The sequence below is a fragment of the Ceratina calcarata genome, unplaced genomic scaffold (genome assembly GCF_001652005.2).
Source record: "Ceratina calcarata isolate Rehan_Ccalc_2016 unplaced genomic scaffold, ASM165200v1 scaffold90, whole genome shotgun sequence".
NCBI lineage: Eukaryota > Metazoa > Arthropoda > Insecta > Hymenoptera > Apidae > Ceratina > Ceratina calcarata.
In genome coordinates, this window is record NW_017180369.1 from 552,768 (window position 1) to 560,733 (window position 7,966).

At 42.9% G+C, this 7,966-nt stretch overlaps 1 protein-coding gene across 5 annotated transcripts in view; it reads right to left on the minus strand.

The window, feature by feature from the left end:
• 5-HT7 (5-hydroxytryptamine receptor 7) overlaps nt 1–6,069 on the minus strand; it is a 91,579-nt gene extending 85,510 nt beyond the window's left edge. For 3 of the 5 annotated variants that reach the window (XR_003389962.1, XM_018035503.2, XM_018035502.2), the window contains exons 1-2: nt 5,859–6,069; nt 5,177–5,707 (exon numbers count right to left, since the gene is read on the minus strand). The gene's annotated coding sequence lies outside the window, so the exon portion shown is untranslated. Of the gene's footprint in view, nt 1–5,176; nt 5,711–5,858 lie in introns of all 5 variants that reach the window. The other 2 variants (XM_026818898.1, XM_026818897.1) reach the window with 2 other exon arrangements.
• Nucleotides 6,070–7,966: the final 1,897 nt, after the last annotated feature.

A 7,966-nucleotide genomic window follows, 5' to 3' on the forward strand; every position in this document is an offset into this window, starting at 1 on the left:
CTTTTTAGGCTTGTATTTCCTCAAGTCAGTTGTTTCTTCCAATTTCGCGCGTGCACGTCAAGTACCAAAAAATTTTCTTTGAGGAACGGTAGTAACGTAATTGACGCAGACTTTGAAGGTGAGTGATATCGAGTTGGAAATGGTCCATGAGATGAGGAACGGGGATTTCTCACGGTCGGAAAAACGGCGCCCGAATCTGATGCTCGTGCCGCGACGTGATAATGGCCGAGAAAATAGTTTGGCAACGATAACGCCCAAGGGAACGAAAAGGGGAACGAAAAGGGGGACGAATTCGCCGGGTAGAATCCCTAGCGATAACGTTGAAAAAATAACAGGCCACTCAGACCAGAGCGAAGGGGTTTGATACGGAGGTTTGCTTAAACGCCCCGTGAATAATAGAGCTCATTATAATCGTGGCGCGAGTGGAAGAAAATATTGCTTGCAGATGGAAAACGAGATAACGGAGGAAAAATTTTCCGTCAGCGAACCCGACTAAGAATAACTACACTCGGGTCAGCTAAATTTTAATAGATACATCTCAGAGTTTAACTCGGGACAGATTAATCTTTACTCTACGGTACGGAGTGATACTCCTTTATAACAATGAATGAATGATGAAGTTCGAAGTATTTTAAGTTCAGCTAAGAGAATTCAAATGTGCCACCTTAAAATACAAGAGCTTAAAACAGAAGATTGAATTCACTTGCGAATCTACTTGGATCTGCAACGGAATTAAACTGAAACAGATTAAGTAATGAAAATAGACATGAAGAATACTTTCGCCGCATAAATAATTTGAACGTAGATATCGAAAAATAAATGTGAGCGAAAGTAATCAAGCGGTCGTGTCCATAAGGAGCACAACTATTCCAGGGGCACAACTCTGGAATACGTGTTGCCTGGGAGGACACAATAATAGGATGGATCGTTCGGAATCTGAAATGGAACGCGACTGAAGTTGAACGCGCCCAAAGGTAGAGCGAAATGCAAATGGGTGAAGTTTACGTGGGACGCGAGAATTCGCAATAAACAAATATGACAGAAATTTAAGTAATGCTCGAGAACAATACATATGCACACTCGCCTACCGATCTTCAAAACGTGAACACTTGCTCGAACTCGTATTATCTATTTTATTTTGCCAATGTATCTTTACGACTTCTTCATACGTAAAAGACGGATAAAACGGAACGCCTATTTTACGATCGACCGTGACGACAAAGCTTATTAACAACCTTTTCTTATCACTTACCAAAGGCAGCGGAATAGAATTTTTCAAACAATGTTCTCTGTCACTATCTGTTTTCGATCACCAAACATATCGATCTCCGATTAAATATACATGTACTGTTGCTTCATTTTCCTTTAATTAAAATTCGATTAAAATTCTATTCGACGTAAAAGGAACGAAGAGGATCGTGATAGTTAAACGTTAATCCAATTTGCGATTAAATACCTATTTTAATCATTAATTGCGTCGAGCGAATTAAACATTTCGGTCGCAATCGTTGATTGTCGATTGCATTGAATATGCCCGGCGCTGCTATTAGTAATCAATGGGAAAGATAAACAGCGGGATTCACGGAACGATATTTCTACATGGACAAAGTTCAACTTCGGTAGGTATTTGCGACTCGCGCTCTTGTAACCGGAGGACTATAGAGCTTTCGGATGATATCGAGCCATGTTTATATGCACGCAGTACAAACGCGTCCACGGGCGCTCTTCCCTCTGTAAGTAATTCGCCGAAGATATACCAACGTTCTCAACTTTCTAACTCGGCGCGTCCGAGTACAACGGATTGTTAAAAAATGAACAGAACGTTACGAGACACGATTAGAAATTTATAATGCCTGAAGCGTACCGTAACTTATTCGCGAGACCATGAGTCGTTGCGAATAATAATTCGAACGATTCATCATTTTCATGATTTATTTTCTTAGGATTAAGCGGAATCGTGTAAGAAAAATAATTTGAAAACTACTCGAACTCCCACCGAGTCGATATAAAAGTTTCGAAGTACATTCGACCAGGGTATACGTAACGTTTCTTTTATTTCCGAGCAGGCATTATTAAAGAGCGTAGGTAGATACGTCGCATGTTACTTTTTCAAGTACGTACAGATGTAGTTATAGCCTTCAAAAAAGCTCGAGTGAGTCCATCCTCCGGCGTGCACGTCGTTTGCAACCGTGGGTCCGCGCCGGTGTGTTCGCGAAAATACGAAACGTATTTTCTGCTGCTCGTAGTTAAGGCATATTAAATTTATGCCCGTGTAACGTTCCATTTTGAAATGCGCAACCGTGGAAATCCGGTAGGAAAAAGGACGAGGCAGGCACCGGGCCGAGCTGGACAAACAAAACGAAACAGCGTGGGAGCATCATCGAGCGGTTAAGCGAAAACGCGAGATTACGGGGATTCAGATGGGAAAAAGTTATTTTTCCCGGGGAACGCGGACCGCCGAGATAAGTGATATTTAAAGAGGAGAGAGCATGGCCAGTCCCGACGAGGGGGGGAAACAGTCGGAAGCAAAAATACATTCCGGATAGAATTGGCGCTTAAATATTTCCTCTCCAAATACGACACGAGCTGGGCAACACGTTCTTCCATATTCGCGAACATAATTACGCGATAACGAATCGAGATACGCACCAATATTATGACTACGACTAATGAACATTAAACTCTTCGTTCACGTCGTCGAGCGATATCGCCAAAGGACAAACGAACGTTTACATATACATTTTTCAAAGTATGGAACTACTTATTTTCGTTTTGTTAGGCGACCAAAAGCCTGAATGTTTCATTTGAAACAGGAAAACGAAGAGAATATTTTTACGATCCTTTTAAAAAAACTATTCCTGCGGGCCATAAATATTTTACTTCGCGTTTCCCTTTCGTAAAGTTTAAAAAAGAACTGAATGTCGTACGCGTCTCTGATGGACAGGCAGACGATTAATTAAAAGCTCCGCGCAATTGCCCGAGGTACAGTGACCCGAAAGGAGCCGAACCGTCTACGTTTTCAAATGAGGAAAGAAAACGTTTAACTTCACCCAGCCGGTTTCATTCTTTTAACCAGATAATCCCTCATCGCTCATAAAATCTCGTTAACCCGAACCCCGTAGGAAAAATCTCTCTCTCCTCTCGCCTGTTTCGACCCACCGCTTTCCTGTGTATACCGCCTCTCTTTCGAAACGGTCGCTGAATTATTCACGATTTTACAAACTTTGTGAAAAGAGACAGACCACCGACGCGCACTGGACAAGATCATTCTACGGGATGTCCATTCATCGTTCTACTATAGGATGATAAAGTTTTCTCTGCTCTTCTCAGGTTTAATTACGAACTACATCACTATGATTAAGTCATTCGATCCCAACGTTAACGAAACGCCCACCCAATGTTATATAGACAAGATTAATTAGTCGAATTTGATGAGATAAACATTTCTGTCGGTGTCTAATATACTTATACGCTTGCGAAGAAAACGCTTTCAATTAACCCAAATAACTAATGGAATAAGGTCTGACCGAACGTACAGTGTTCTACTCACGGGATTATGAGGATATAAACTGGCCCATTGAATCTGACAAGCGGTTTTTAGAATTCGCCAGCAGAAAACGCAAGAAGCAATCATCGAATTGATTCGAGCGTTGCGTTCGCCGCGGCCTTGAAGGTATAACGTGTACTTTACAATGGCGGGATGATTGATAATGGAGCATTACCATGATATTTCCATTACTTCTCAAGCTCCCGTGTACACAGAAAGGGTCAAACTCAGATTACTACCGTTTATCGCATGATCAAATCCCTCGCATAGATTCAAACTGGATCCCGCAGAGAACATTTCGCCACGCGCAGTTTCTAACGTGATCCATCTTTTAATAACATCGAGAAAGCCTGCAATAAGAATCGGTCGTTTATTTCTACGACTAAGTTCCATTTAATCGAGTTCACAAACTTCCAATAATGTTTCCAACCCGAAGAATCAATCGAACATCGAAACGTTATCGTTCATTCGAACGTACCTTCGTTCAATGCAAGATACGTCATCAATTTTGCAAACATTCAGGAATACCTTTTGTTGTGTCACGGACTATAATTAGCACCGTATTTGCACAATGTAAGTTCTTTTGACGACATAATTACTAAATATGAATGTACTCCATTACGATTTCACAATAATATTCATACTTACTAGCTTTCGATAAAGCCGAAGTAATAGCTACTGAATATTTAATAATCGTCACTACGTGCCCTGCACCGCTGCTATTTCGAATTTACAGTAATGCACATGAATCGATGGAAATACATGTACCAACGTCCGAACGAAATATAATTCCATGTTAGTTTTGGGTTAATTGGAAGAACTTTTCTAATTAGAATTATGTTGATCAAACCCAATTGTCCTGTCCCGTTTTCCCAAAAAAATGAGAAAAAACTGAAAATACATGTTTTAACGAGCCTTAATGAACCATAATAACGTGTCCGATACATGGCGAAATGTATTGCAGGTGCCATCGTCGCGGAGAAATTCTGCCGCATTTCTCTTTCGTACACAGAAACATGAATTTGCATAAGATCCGCGGTCTAATAATCAGCGCGGTATATCTTATAGCAAATTGCTGACCTCGACATCCATCACTTTCGAGGTGAACATCGACCAATCGTTAACAACCCTTTCATTTTCCCCGCCTAATATCGGGTTACCACCGAGTCACATATTCATTTATTCCCATTTTATAAGCACTGTCTCCTTATCACTATGTTTATTGTCATTCTACCATTTCTCCAACGTTACTTATGTATGCATATATTTGTCTTACCATAATGACCGTGTTAAATCAAACCGAAGAAAAGATTTTAGCTATCAGTAATTATACTCACACAAGCGATTCGAGCAATTCTGAAACGAATGCTCAGTGAATTCCTTTAATCGTCTGGCAAGAAGAACCAAAGGTTTCTTCCCGAGTACTCCAGGCCTATCCTTTCCGAACACGCGTCTCGTAGGCTGCTCATCGACAAGCAGGAGAAGGTCGATACGAACCAATTTCCGTTTTACCGTTCCAGCTAACACGCTTTTACACCCTTCCCTCCACCGTCTAGCTCTCGTTCAAGAAGTGGACGGTAACCTCGACGTAGAGAACATTAAGGTTTAGGAGCAGTGAAATTCTCTTACCTGTTCGAGCCGCGACACGCGATGCCGTCGTTGAACCATAGAAAAACGTGACGGAACGCCGCCGGTTTCCATAGGAATTCCTTCGCCCGGTGATCGATCGTCGATCCTCGGATGGCCGAATCATTTCAGGAACAGCATAATGGAGCATCACTCAAATCCGCGTTCTTCACGTACACGTGTAAACGTTGCAAGGACACTACTTTTAATCACTCGCGTCCCGGCGCGTCCAACTACTGACAACAAGCGAAAACGGAACAAGTGCGTCGACCCCTACTGGTTTCTTCCCCGCGCGCTTGCGAACGAAGTACGAACAGAATCGTTTCCAACGAGTTCCGCATGTTCTACCGGCTTCCCCATCGATATTTGTACAGAGAAGTAAACGTACGATGGAAAACAAACCGATCTGCTCACTCGCCAGACTCGACGTCCTCTTCGTGTTCGTCCAGGCTTCCGATCGGCGAACGTTCCCAACAGAGAATCACCCGCTGCTACCTGCACTTGTTACCCACGACTCCCCGCTCGCACTTTGCCCTGCTTAAAGTAATAATTGTACTTCGTATACACAAATTCACTTGAAACCAATCTGTAGACAGTAGAATCACGCAACGGTTGAACCGAAACAGAGAAGAGACGCTTTCGGCTCAACCGTTAGAGATAGTTTCTCGAAGCAATCGATACGTACGATCGATGAATTGAGAACAGTTCCAGCGACGCTATGTTCACGGTAATCGGTGCACTGTGCAGCGAGTCACGTACCACACACGGTCGTTCTAAAAGCTTCGTCCTGTTGCTTCAATTTCCCTAGCTGGTTGCCGGGGAGGCGTCGGAGGGAGGAGAGAGGAGACCCGGCAGAGCTTCGCAGTCTTCGTAGCACCGACGATCTGCCTGGACGTTCGTCGTACGACTAGACCGGGTTCTTATCGTTGACCTGGACCCGTCCCGCCGCGCGTGCGCCGCGCCGCCAAATTATGTATGTACTGCCCTATCCGTTCGACGCGACCGCATGACGTAACGTAAAGTATTATTCGTAACGCCCTTAACCATTGTTCTTTAATATCCGCGTGCGTTCTACGTTCGGCGAATTTGCATTTCTCCAGCGAGGTAAGTACGAAGTTACACTTTCGCTGTGATAGGAACGAAGGGACGCTCGCCCCTCGTACGTTACGAACTAACGCCGCTTCTAATTGGCCGAAAGTCACGTGACATTGAAAATAGCGACAATAAAAACGGTTGACGCTGCGTAGTTACGTGACTAGCTGAATTTCGAGCTACTCGACTACTTAATGTGGAAGTGAATTCAAATTTGCGTAGAGACTCGGTCAAATTGGCTGCGAAGATACGAAGAGACGAAGTGTGAAGTCGCGGAGAAAAATGAAGAAGAAAATGGGGAGGAACGCGCGTTGAAGCTAGCCGAGCCGGCACGCGGAGTAACCTGGGAAATTTTTGCGGTTCCTGTTTGATGTGCAAATTTATCGAACTCGGCTCCAAAGTTTGCTGTTTACCTTCAGTTTGCCGGTAAGTGAATGCGAATGCCGCTTCAGATAAGCGACATGCTATACGTTGCATATATGTACGTGTACAGTCGTATGAGACGCGTTCTGATTGCATAAGAAATTCGATGCCGCGTACAAAAAGGTGTCGGAGTCTTTTTGAGAACGCCGGGCGTCTTTCGAATCCGCTCGATTTTGTTGCGATTTACCATCCTTTCAAAGGGTGATTGAACAAATATTGGAGTAGCTAAGTGTGAATAAATATCGCGCGACGAACAAACATTCGGCCATGATGGAGCATTGAAAGGCTCATTTTTCGTAGTAATCCTTATTTAGAATAGTTTGTTTTCGTGCAATCAAAACTCTCTGTTGATGTGAAATAGTACCCTTTGCGACGTGGAGATTCTTTTATAACCTTACGACGAAAGCAAGATTTCGAGGTGGGTGATATGAAACGGGAGGTAATGGAAGGTAAAGGGCTAGCGGTCGACTTGATAAGCAAACACTTTGCTGTGGAAACATGACGGAAAGCGAATATGATTTCAAGGTATTAAATTACTCTAATCTAATTTCTTTTGTTGTACATAAGTAGAACGTTGCATTCTGAATTTTTAATACCCTACAAGGAGAATAATGAGCCGTTTGTTAGTTGGCACGAAATATGTTCTGATTTAAGTCGTATATTTTTCTTAGAACTCGTTCCCACGAATTGTTTGTTTCCCAAGCATATATTATCTTCAGCTGTGAGTCTAGCCAAGATTATAGCACGAAGTAGAGCGATATTAAATTTAGTTTATATCTGTTATTACAAAATTTACGTCTGACGGGGAAATTTATTAAAAAATAATATTGGGGGAACGGAAGGGAACCTTGTGTTCTATCAAACTCATAACGAACTTTAGCTCCTCGTACTCCCGCCTTTGCTCTCTCTGCACGAGATAATGCTTTCGAGTAAACGCCTCGGGCAGAAAATAAAATGTCGTTTCGCAACGCTTGTGGAACGGAAATTTCGGGATGTCCGTTCGACTTCGAATTTTGTCAAAAATGACAACGCATTCGATTCATTGACAAAAGAGGGGGTCGGAGACGTGGATCAAAGAAATGGTTTCAGTATGAGAGGAAAGTCGAGTTCGTTTGCAAAACAAACTTTCGAACTGGGGAGACGTCGGCCCGATATCTGTTCGAGTGGCGAGGAAGTAGCGAAACAAAAACGAAGGAAGGACTTGAAGAACGATGATAGAACCTCTCGTTGATCGCGGGGAGTGCATTCGTCTGCGAATTATTATTAGTCGACTGATTC